The sequence below is a fragment of the Lactuca saligna genome, chromosome 3 (assembly GCF_052625555.1).
Source record: "Lactuca saligna cultivar CGN05327 chromosome 3, ASM5262555v1, whole genome shotgun sequence".
In the NCBI taxonomy this organism is placed as follows: Eukaryota; Viridiplantae; Streptophyta; class Magnoliopsida; order Asterales; family Asteraceae; genus Lactuca; species Lactuca saligna.
The window spans coordinates 221,469,458-221,479,459 of record NC_136419.1 but is presented as its reverse complement, the minus strand read 5'-3'; the positions used below and the strand labels follow the sequence as shown (position 1 = coordinate 221,479,459).

The window sequence follows — 10,002 nt, the reverse complement described above, 5'->3', positions numbered from 1 at the left end:
GCTGGAAAGGTTGCTGGCAGAAGGGTCAGATGAAGAACAAGAACAAGCTGAATTGCAGGAACCAACTTGTGGTTTGACTATTACCACGACATGGCCCCCTGTATTTCAAGTTTGTGTTTCGAAGCATGGGGTGACAATTCCAATTTTGGAGAAAGTTCTGAAGCGCGATCCATTTTTTATTAGTATCCGACCGGTTCCAACCCTTGTCAAAATTCTTGGGTTTTATGTATTCAAGCTCGTTTGGCAAATTTTAGCAGTAAAGAGCCAAATTTTACAAATTGGTCCAAAGAAAATATTTCATACAACGGATGGATTGGCATTGAGTTTATTGGAAGTTTATTAAGTTGGGAGTCCAGCTAAAGACTCACACAAAAAGGAGCGCTTGCGGGAGGCAACCCGTCATTAGAGTTTGCTTTTATTTTTCTTTTAAACTTCTAGTATTTAGGCATAATTTAGGATTTTTATTTTGATGTTTTTTTTATTACTTGGTATTTGTTTTTGATCTTTTCAGAATATAGGGTGAGGGATAGAATGAACGAATAAAGCGTGAGGAAATAAAGTGAGGGGTTGTCACACCCCCAAACCAAGGATGGCGGAAACGTCTGGGGGTGGAGGACTTCATGTACAGTATCACAACAACGTGTATAATAGTGCTCAAAGTAAAAACAACCACCATAAATATAATTGCAAAAGTTACACCAAAGTATATGTTTACATGTTTCAAAAGCAATTACATTATGATGACAAAATAAATTTGTTGACGGTTTAGCGTCCCATCCTCAAAGCGATGAAGTTTGCCTGTTTCACTGACTTCCTGAGAATACAAGTAGTTTTAAAGAGTGTCAACACAAAGGTTGGTGAGTTCATAAGAGTTTTGTTTGAAGTAGAAACCGTTTTTCCTTGTAAAATCGATTTAGTTTGATTTCCAGAAAATCCAATATTTTCTTAGTTAAGTATGAATAGAAATAATCCTGCATGATGCATTAATGAACCCTAGAGTAATCCGTAGAGTTCCTCTATAATCGTCCAACATATATAAGTTATATAAGGTTTAACTTAGATAAAACGTTGAATATAGTGGGTCTGCCCCAGGTCCACAACCCAACGAGGAACAGGAGATGAGGCGGGCACCACCAATTCTAGGCCAATCAAGACTAAACTCTTATATGACTCAAACATATACGCTCAGCGACCATAGTTGAAGTCTAACAATTCTAGAGGAAATATAGTTTAATATCATAATAACTTTGTATAGAGACCCGGTACTTTGTATCTGTACTCCTTTTTGTATAGAGACCCGGTACTTTGTATTTGTACCCATAGAGATAAAAGGTGATTTTAAATCAACATAAAACTCATTTAGGTTTTTAAAAATCAAATCCCGTAAACTTATGGATTGTTCCCTATGTGAGCCGTTATAATCATACTATGACTATGTGAACCTGCCACGACGTTCTCAGTGTCGCGAAAAATGAAATGACATTTGTCACCCGTAGACCTGCAGATCCCACTGTAGCTAGCAGCGAGGTGTGGGGTGTCAATCCCAATATAGATCTATATACAAGTATCACGTTCTCCCTCCAGGAGATTCTGATTATAACTACCAGGAATTATATCCCGCACTCGGACGTACGGGGAGAGAGATAGAGAAACTCACAATATAGGATAACAAGTTTACGTGAAATGTGTGTGAAAATAAATATTTCTTGTATGAATGTACCCTTCTTGTACGAGTGCGTAGAGTGATGTATCATAAACTATACCTATTATAGTTTATCTAAAATGTATGTACTATGTATGAACTCTTTTATGGAAAAGTATTAGTGTAGTGAATTTATCGAACTCTTTTCATAGTTTAATAGTGCGTGTTCCAAAATGAATGAATAATATTTAATATGAATGTTTTAGTTTCAGTCTATAATGATAAACTAGCAAGAAAACTCATTCAAATATTAGAATTTATGATTATACACTTTGCTCAACATAATACAAAGTGTTATGATATTTACATGCTGTTGGCAAAATTTAGCAATTCTGCCCTGTTTTGGAAAAATCATAGAAAAATCATACGAAGTCGAAAACTAGATCCGTAAATTCTGAGAGTTCACAAAATGTGTCTAGTTTGCTCATAATTTTTATCACAATTTATAATGACCTCTAACTTGGGTGAAAAAGTCCATAATCACAGACTGGTCCGGATTGTTGTTTGAAATGATAGGCAGTTTTGTAAAAATCACCATAAATTGTAGAAAAATCGTATGGAGATGTGCAAGTAGCCATTTTAAAGCTAAAAACTTGATCTATTTGCACCTTGTACAGTTTTGAAAACAAAAATAGTTAAGATGCCCAAAACAGTCCGTGAATGGAGTTGAACTTTTCTGATGAAGGCTGTTAGAAAAATCTAGTTATGTTCTTAGTGTCTTAACTTGTATTCCCCCCTGAAAACTTGAGAAAACATGAAAATGTAGGGGTATGAACTCACCTTGAGTGATTTCAGTAGATACGTGTTGAAGATGGAAAGTGTTCAACCCAAGAACACTTGAAGAATCACTTGAAGATTCGAAGCTCTAACACAATTATGAGAGAGTTTGTCTAAGATATCCATGATTTGAGTGGAAATAAATGAGATAATCATAAAGAGAATGGATTATGCTTACCAAATGTGGAGGAAAAACTCAAGATCAGCCCTTGAATCTCGAATTTCTAGAGAGAGAAAGTGAGAGAGGAAAGAGTTTGATCTTCTTGTGAAATGAGAGCAAAATGAGGGAAATGAGGAGAGAGGATGAATAATCAGTCCTCAAAAACTCGGGAAGAGGGTTAATTGAGTGGGAAAAGACGTTGATGTGACCTAGGTAAGGTGGGGAGGCATGGTTGGTCAGAGAGTGGGTGTGGGGCGGTTGCTTGTGACTGCGGATCAATAACACTACTTTGAATGCGAAGTTGGATTTAGCTTTGCTATAAGTTTCAATCGATTTTGAGAGTATTGTTCGCATTTGTATGAGTGTAGTCGATGAATTGATAAAGCTAGAACATATGAGTTTTGATTCGCAATTGGATTGATGATTGAGGGATGATTCGTGAAGAAAAACGCGAAGTCAAGGACTATGAAATTGTTGTTTTGCAAGAATTTAAAAAAACTCGATTGTGGAGTTGTTGATGCTCATTTTGCGAAAGTAAAACAATCGAGTGTTCGCATCTATGAATCAACTTGAAGTCAATTGGGTTAATATTCGCATATGGGTTCAGCATATGAATTTTTGATTTCGCAAGTTTAGAGTTCAAGAACTAAACTGTATTCGCATCTGGAATGAAAATTTTGTGAATCGCATTTGATTGATTAGGTTAAAATGCGAAGGGATGCGAAGGGTGTAAGAATGAAGATGCGAAAGTGATTAATGCGAAGGGATGCGAAGGGTGTAAGAATGAAGATGCGAAAGTGATTAATGCGAAGGGATGCGAAGTATTTCACAGTAGAATGCGAATTGGGGAAGAAAACAGAAGATTTCAAATATTGTCCCTGGAGTTTCGCATTTTTTTTTTTTTTTGAAATAAATACTCAACTTCGCAAATGGGGTCATAAAATGATGAAATTGCAGAAGAGTTTCGCATTTTTGGAAATAAATACTCAACTTCGCAATTGGGGTCATAAAATGATGAAATTGCAGAAGAGTTTCGCATTTTTGGAAATAAATACTCAACTTCGCAATTGGGGTCATAAAATGATGAAATTGCAGAAGAGTTTCGCATTTTTTTTGGAAATAAATACTCAACTTCGCAAATGGGGTCATAAAATGATGAAATTGCAGAAGAGTTTCGCATTTTTTGGAAATAAATACTCAACTTCGCAAATGGGGTCATAAAATGATGAAATTGCAGAAGAGTTTCGCATTTTTGGAAATATAAATGAGAATATATCTTTTGTTGTTTTAATTAAGGAAATAAATATTTTATATGAATACTCACCAGAAAAAACGCATATCATACATTCCCGATGAGTATGCATCATTGATTTATCAGTTTGGCTCGCCACGTACTACAGTTTTTAGGTTAAAGAGATCTAGTTGTACGTACTTTTCGATTCATGTTTTCTTATTAGAGTAGTGGGTTGTTTAGTAAATACTGAACGTAAGTCCAAGTACACAAGGGTTAGTTGAGCTGAGAGGTTTGACTTGTTGACTTTATTTGACTTTGAATTGACCAGAATTTGACGGTTGTCACATCATCCCCCCGTTAAAGGGAATTTCGTCCCGAAATTTGCACTTCGAATGGGGATCCAGGAATTTAGAGGAAAGATGGGGATGACTTTTCGTAGTACGAGAATTTGATTATGGTAAGGAATAACTCGCCCGATGTCACATGATTACTACTATGCATGCTTTAATCGATGCTAGATTTAGCATATAGAGAAATTCGGGATCTAAATGTCGATGTTAGGAACACGTACTGATATTTGCGGGCAGTTCCGGAGTGGTTTCTCCTTCGGTGATTGCAAACACCCTCCCGCCACCACCAGCATCTCTTGTCCTTGGGCATTCCCTTATAAAGTGTCCCGTTTCTCCACACTCGTAACAGGTTGGGCTTGCTCCAGAGCCGGGTACCTGGTTGATGGGTCGTGCTGGTGCCTTACAGAAACGAGCAGTGTGCCCCTCTCTGTCGCAGTTTTTGCAATGCAACTTTCGACAAGCCCCAGTGTGATGGAAGTTACACTTGTTGCATTTTGGAAGTGTTCCTGCGTATGGTTTCATGGGAGTTGGTGTGGTGAGGGTTGTGGCAGCATGAACAGCAAGGATCTGTTGCTTCTTAGCGAGGCCTTGGGTTGATTGGTCTTTCTTGTTGTCCCAAAACTTTCTTTCGTTGTTCCCTCCTCTTGCTTGGGTATGGGTGGTTGCCATAGTGTCATGGCGGGCATGGTGGTCAATGAGTTGTTGTGCTAACTCCTTGGCGCTGTCGAAGGTAGTTGGTCTTGAGGCGAGCACGCTATCTTGAATTTCGGGGGACAATCCCCAGAGGTAACGCTCCAACTTTTTGTCTTCCGGGGTGACCATAGCGGGACAAAGGAGTGCTAGATCACAAAATCGGTTGGTGTAAGTTGTAAGGTCGGAGCCTGCCATTCTGAGATTCCATAGTTCTTGCTCCAGCTTTTGCACTTCACCTCTTGGGCAATATTCCTTCAACATCATCTTCTTTAAGTCCTCCCAACTTAACGAGTTAGCCACTGCAAGCGTAAGCGACTTAACTTTGCCGTTCCACCAAGTGAGAGCTCTTCCGATGAAGGTGAATGTCGCGTACTTGACTTTGCTCGCTTCGGGGCAAGCGCAAATCTCAAAGATCGCTTCGGTCCTCTCGAACCATTGAATTAGTGCGAGGACACCCCCACTTCCATCAAAGGAATCGGGTTTGCCATTTGTGAAGTCCTTGTAAGTGCATTCCCTTGTGCGTCCTGCACTATCCCCGTGGTTAGGGTTTGTGGCTCCAGATCCAGCACCACCATTGCTATTTGTGCCAATTTGTGACATTGCAGCTACCACGGCTGCTGTCACTGCAGCTTGGAACATTTCAGGATCAAACTGGGGAGGTGGCGTCGGAGGTGGTGGCGCTGTGCTGCCCGAAGGTCTGGGTCTTTTCCTTGGTGGCATTGTTCTGTCATGAGTTTGCAAAAAGGAAAAATGATCAGATGATAAGTTTCTACTAGTAAAGACAAGTCAGTTGTTATAGAATTTGATTTTTCCTGCATTTTTCTTCGATTTAAGAATTCCTTATATGTAGTTCATAAAGGAAGTCCATATGAATGAACTTCACGAGTTAGTGGGTTTTGTGGTTTCTCTTAGATTTTTCACGAGTGTGTTCAAGGCGCTTGGTGCGGATCGTATGTATTCTTGCATTTGCATCAACCTTTGCGATACTATGGAGAGTCGTTCTACCCAGAATCTCGTTTCGGGCAACTCTATGGACCAGGATTGGAAAAATTGTATCTGTTTGAGCTTCCTTCGTTTATGTTGTAGAAGCTTCGTTCTCTACTAAACGACATATGTTGGTCTTGTTCTTTGCTCCAGGTTTCCAAGCACTCTACCCAAGGAGGCGTCGGGCCTTGAAAAGTTGGACAAGGGTTAGGATTCGGAACAAGAGTCATCGGGGTTAAGTTCTCCACTTCAGGGTCGGAATCAGAACCATCAGCATAGCCTTCAGCTTGGTGGCCATCTACAGGGGTTGGGTAATCATTCTCTGGCTCCTCTCCGAGCCATTTGGTATTGTCGTGGTTAGGGTAGTACGGGTCGTCGTGTGGATGGAAATCCAGCCATGATATCTTCGCGAGAAATGGGGATATAAGAAACAATTAAGCAAACGTACTAATTAGTTAATTATACGATGATCTTTATCAGGTACTTCAACAAATTGTTTAGTGCATACTAATTATATGTATTCGGGACAGGATAGACCTTCGAATAAGCGACCCTAACTCTAAATCCCCAATCCAACGAGAACAGGAAGTAGAGCAAAGATCCACAGATTCTAAGTCTATGACGTCCTGGATACATAAAATTTTAATGTATCCACTAAGCAACTATTGACCTATTGATAAAGATCTATTTAGTTCTCACATATGTAATTTTAATAATGCCAAAATACCCCTATGGTATTTCATTGTGGTAGTGTTGGTAAATTTTTAGACTTGTTGCCACATCACAACCATTCTTGGGCATATGCTAATCACTCCTCGGACCAGCATAGTTGATCAGGCTATGCTATTCCCAAGACTGATCATACATCCCCAGGCTTACCTGTGATGTCCAACAATCTTTACTTTTGTTTTGTCCTAAAATGATGCTGACCTTAGTATGTATGCATGCATGTATACTTTTAACAAAAGTTATTTATTCTTAAAGGTATAGTGGTTTTGAAATCTTAAAATCAGAGACCTTAGTCCCAATGCATTCATAGTTTGTATATCTTATGTGGTTCGATATACTTAGTTCACTATAAACAATGCTCTGATACCAATCTGTCACACCCCCAAACCAAGGATGGCGGAAACGTCTGGGGGTGGAGGACTTCATGTACAGTATCACAACAACGTGTATAATAGTGCTCAAAGTAAAAACAACCACCATAAATATAATTGCAAAAGTTACACCAAAGTATATGTTTACATGTTTCAAAAGCAATTACATTATGATGACAAAATAAATTTGTTGACGGTTTAGCGTCCCATCCTCAAAGCGATGAAGTTTGCCTGTTTCACTGACTTCCTGAGAATACAAGTAGTTTTAAAGAGTGTCAACACAAAGGTTGGTGAGTTCATAAGAGTTTTGTTTGAAGTAGAAACCGTTTTTCCTTGTAAAATCGATTTAGTTTGATTTCCAGAAAATCCAATATTTTCTTAGTTAAGTATGAATAGAAATAATCCTGCATGATGCATTAATGAACCCTAGAGTAATCCGTAGAGTTCCTCTATAATCGTCCAACATATATAAGTTATATAAGGTTTAACTTAGATAAAACGTTGAATATAGTGGGTCTGCCCCAGGTCCACAACCCAACGAGGAACAGGAGATGAGGCGGGCACCACCAATTCTAGGCCAATCAAGACTAAACTCTTATATGACTCAAACATATACGCTCAGCGACCATAGTTGAAGTCTAACAATTCTAGAGGAAATATAGTTTAATATCATAATAACTTTGTATAGAGACCCGGTACTTTGTATCTGTACTCCTTTTTGTATAGAGACCCGGTACTTTGTATTTGTACCCATAGAGATAAAAGGTGATTTTAAATCAACATAAAACTCATTTAGGTTTTTAAAAATCAAATCCCGTAAACTTATGGATTGTTCCCTATGTGAGCCGTTATAATCATACTATGACTATGTGAACCTGCCACGACGTTCTCAGTGTCGCGAAAAATGAAATGACATTTGTCACCCGTAGACCTGCAGATCCCACTGTAGCTAGCAGCGAGGTGTGGGGTGTCAATCCCAATATAGATCTATATACAAGTATCACGTTCTCCCTCCAGGAGATTCTGATTATAACTACCAGGAATTATATCCCGCACTCGGACGTACGGGGAGAGAGATAGAGAAACTCACAATATAGGATAACAAGTTTACGTGAAATGTGTGTGAAAATAAATATTTCTTGTATGAATGTACCCTTCTTGTACGAGTGCGTAGAGTGATGTATCATAAACTATACCTATTATAGTTTATCTAAAATGTATGTACTATGTATGAACTCTTTTATGGAAAAGTATTAGTGTAGTGAATTTATCGAACTCTTTTCATAGTTTAATAGTGCGTGTTCCAAAATGAATGAATAATATTTAATATGAATGTTTTAGTTTCAGTCTATAATGATAAACTAGCAAGAAAACTCATTCAAATATTAGAATTTATGATTATACACTTTGCTCAACATAATACAAAGTGTTATGATATTTACATGCTGTTGGCAAAATTTAGCAATTCTGCCCTGTTTTGGAAAAATCATAGAAAAATCATACGAAGTCGAAAACTAGATCCGTAAATTCTGAGAGTTCACAAAATGTGTCTAGTTTGCTCATAATTTTTATCACAATTTATAATGACCTCTAACTTGGGTGAAAAAGTCCATAATCACAGACTGGTCCGGATTGTTGTTTGAAATGATAGGCAGTTTTGTAAAAATCACCATAAATTGTAGAAAAATCGTATGGAGATGTGCAAGTAGCCATTTTAAAGCTAAAAACTTGATCTATTTGCACCTTGTACAGTTTTGAAAACAAAAATAGTTAAGATGCCCAAAACAGTCCGTGAATGGAGTTGAACTTTTCTGATGAAGGCTGTTAGAAAAATCTAGTTATGTTCTTAGTGTCTTAACTTGTATTCCCCCCTGAAAACTTGAGAAAACATGAAAATGTAGGGGTATGAACTCACCTTGAGTGATTTCAGTAGATACGTGTTGAAGATGGAAAGTGTTCAACCCAAGAACACTTGAAGAATCACTTGAAGATTCGAAGCTCTAACACAATTATGAGAGAGTTTGTCTAAGATATCCATGATTTGAGTGGAAATAAATGAGATAATCATAAAGAGAATGGATTATGCTTACCAAATGTGGAGGAAAAACTCAAGATCAGCCCTTGAATCTCGAATTTCTAGAGAGAGAAAGTGAGAGAGGAAAGAGTTTGATCTTCTTGTGAAATGAGAGCAAAATGAGGGAAATGAGGAGAGAGGATGAATAATCAGTCCTCAAAAACTCGGGAAGAGGGTTAATTGAGTGGGAAAAGACGTTGATGTGACCTAGGTAAGGTGGGGAGGCATGGTTGGTCAGAGAGTGGGTGTGGGGCGGTTGCTTGTGACTGCGGATCAATAACACTACTTTGAATGCGAAGTTGGATTTAGCTTTGCTATAAGTTTCAATCGATTTTGAGAGTATTGTTCGCATTTGTATGAGTGTAGTCGATGAATTGATAAAGCTAGAACATATGAGTTTTGATTCGCAATTGGATTGATGATTGAGGGATGATTCGTGAAGAAAAACGCGAAGTCAAGGACTATGAAATTGTTGTTTTGCAAGAATTTAAAAAAACTCGATTGTGGAGTTGTTGATGCTCATTTTGCGAAAGTAAAACAATCGAGTGTTCGCATCTATGAATCAACTTGAAGTCAATTGGGTTAATATTCGCATATGGGTTCAGCATATGAATTTTTGATTTCGCAAGTTTAGAGTTCAAGAACTAAACTGTATTCGCATCTGGAATGAAAATTTTGTGAATCGCATTTGATTGATTAGGTTAAAATGCGAAGGGATGCGAAGGGTGTAAGAATGAAGATGCGAAAGTGATTAATGCGAAGGGATGCGAAGGGTGTAAGAATGAAGATGCGAAAGTGATTAATGCGAAGGGATGCGAAGTATTTCACAGTAGAATGCGAATTGGGGAAGAAAACAGAAGATTTCAAATATTGTCCCTGGAGTTTCGCATTTTTTTTTTTTTTGAAATAAATACTCAACTTCGCAAAT

At 38.1% G+C, this 10,002-nt stretch overlaps 2 long non-coding RNA genes across 2 annotated transcripts; both read right to left on the bottom strand.

The window, feature by feature from the left end:
• Positions 1-679: 679 nt before the first annotated feature.
• Positions 680-3,316, bottom strand: LOC145034164 (uncharacterized). The gene is made up of 3 exons (XR_013677926.1): positions 2,658-3,316; positions 2,483-2,567; positions 680-814 (listed from the first exon to the last, which is right to left on the bottom strand). It is a non-coding gene; the product is annotated as an uncharacterized LOC145034164 (long non-coding RNA).
• A 3,795-nt stretch (positions 3,317-7,111) lies between these two features.
• On the bottom strand, positions 7,112-9,749 carry LOC145034163 (uncharacterized). Its single transcript, XR_013677925.1, has 3 exons — positions 9,091-9,749; positions 8,916-9,000; positions 7,112-7,247 (listed from the first exon to the last, which is right to left on the bottom strand). It is a non-coding gene; the product is annotated as an uncharacterized LOC145034163 (long non-coding RNA).
• Positions 9,750-10,002: the final 253 nt, after the last annotated feature.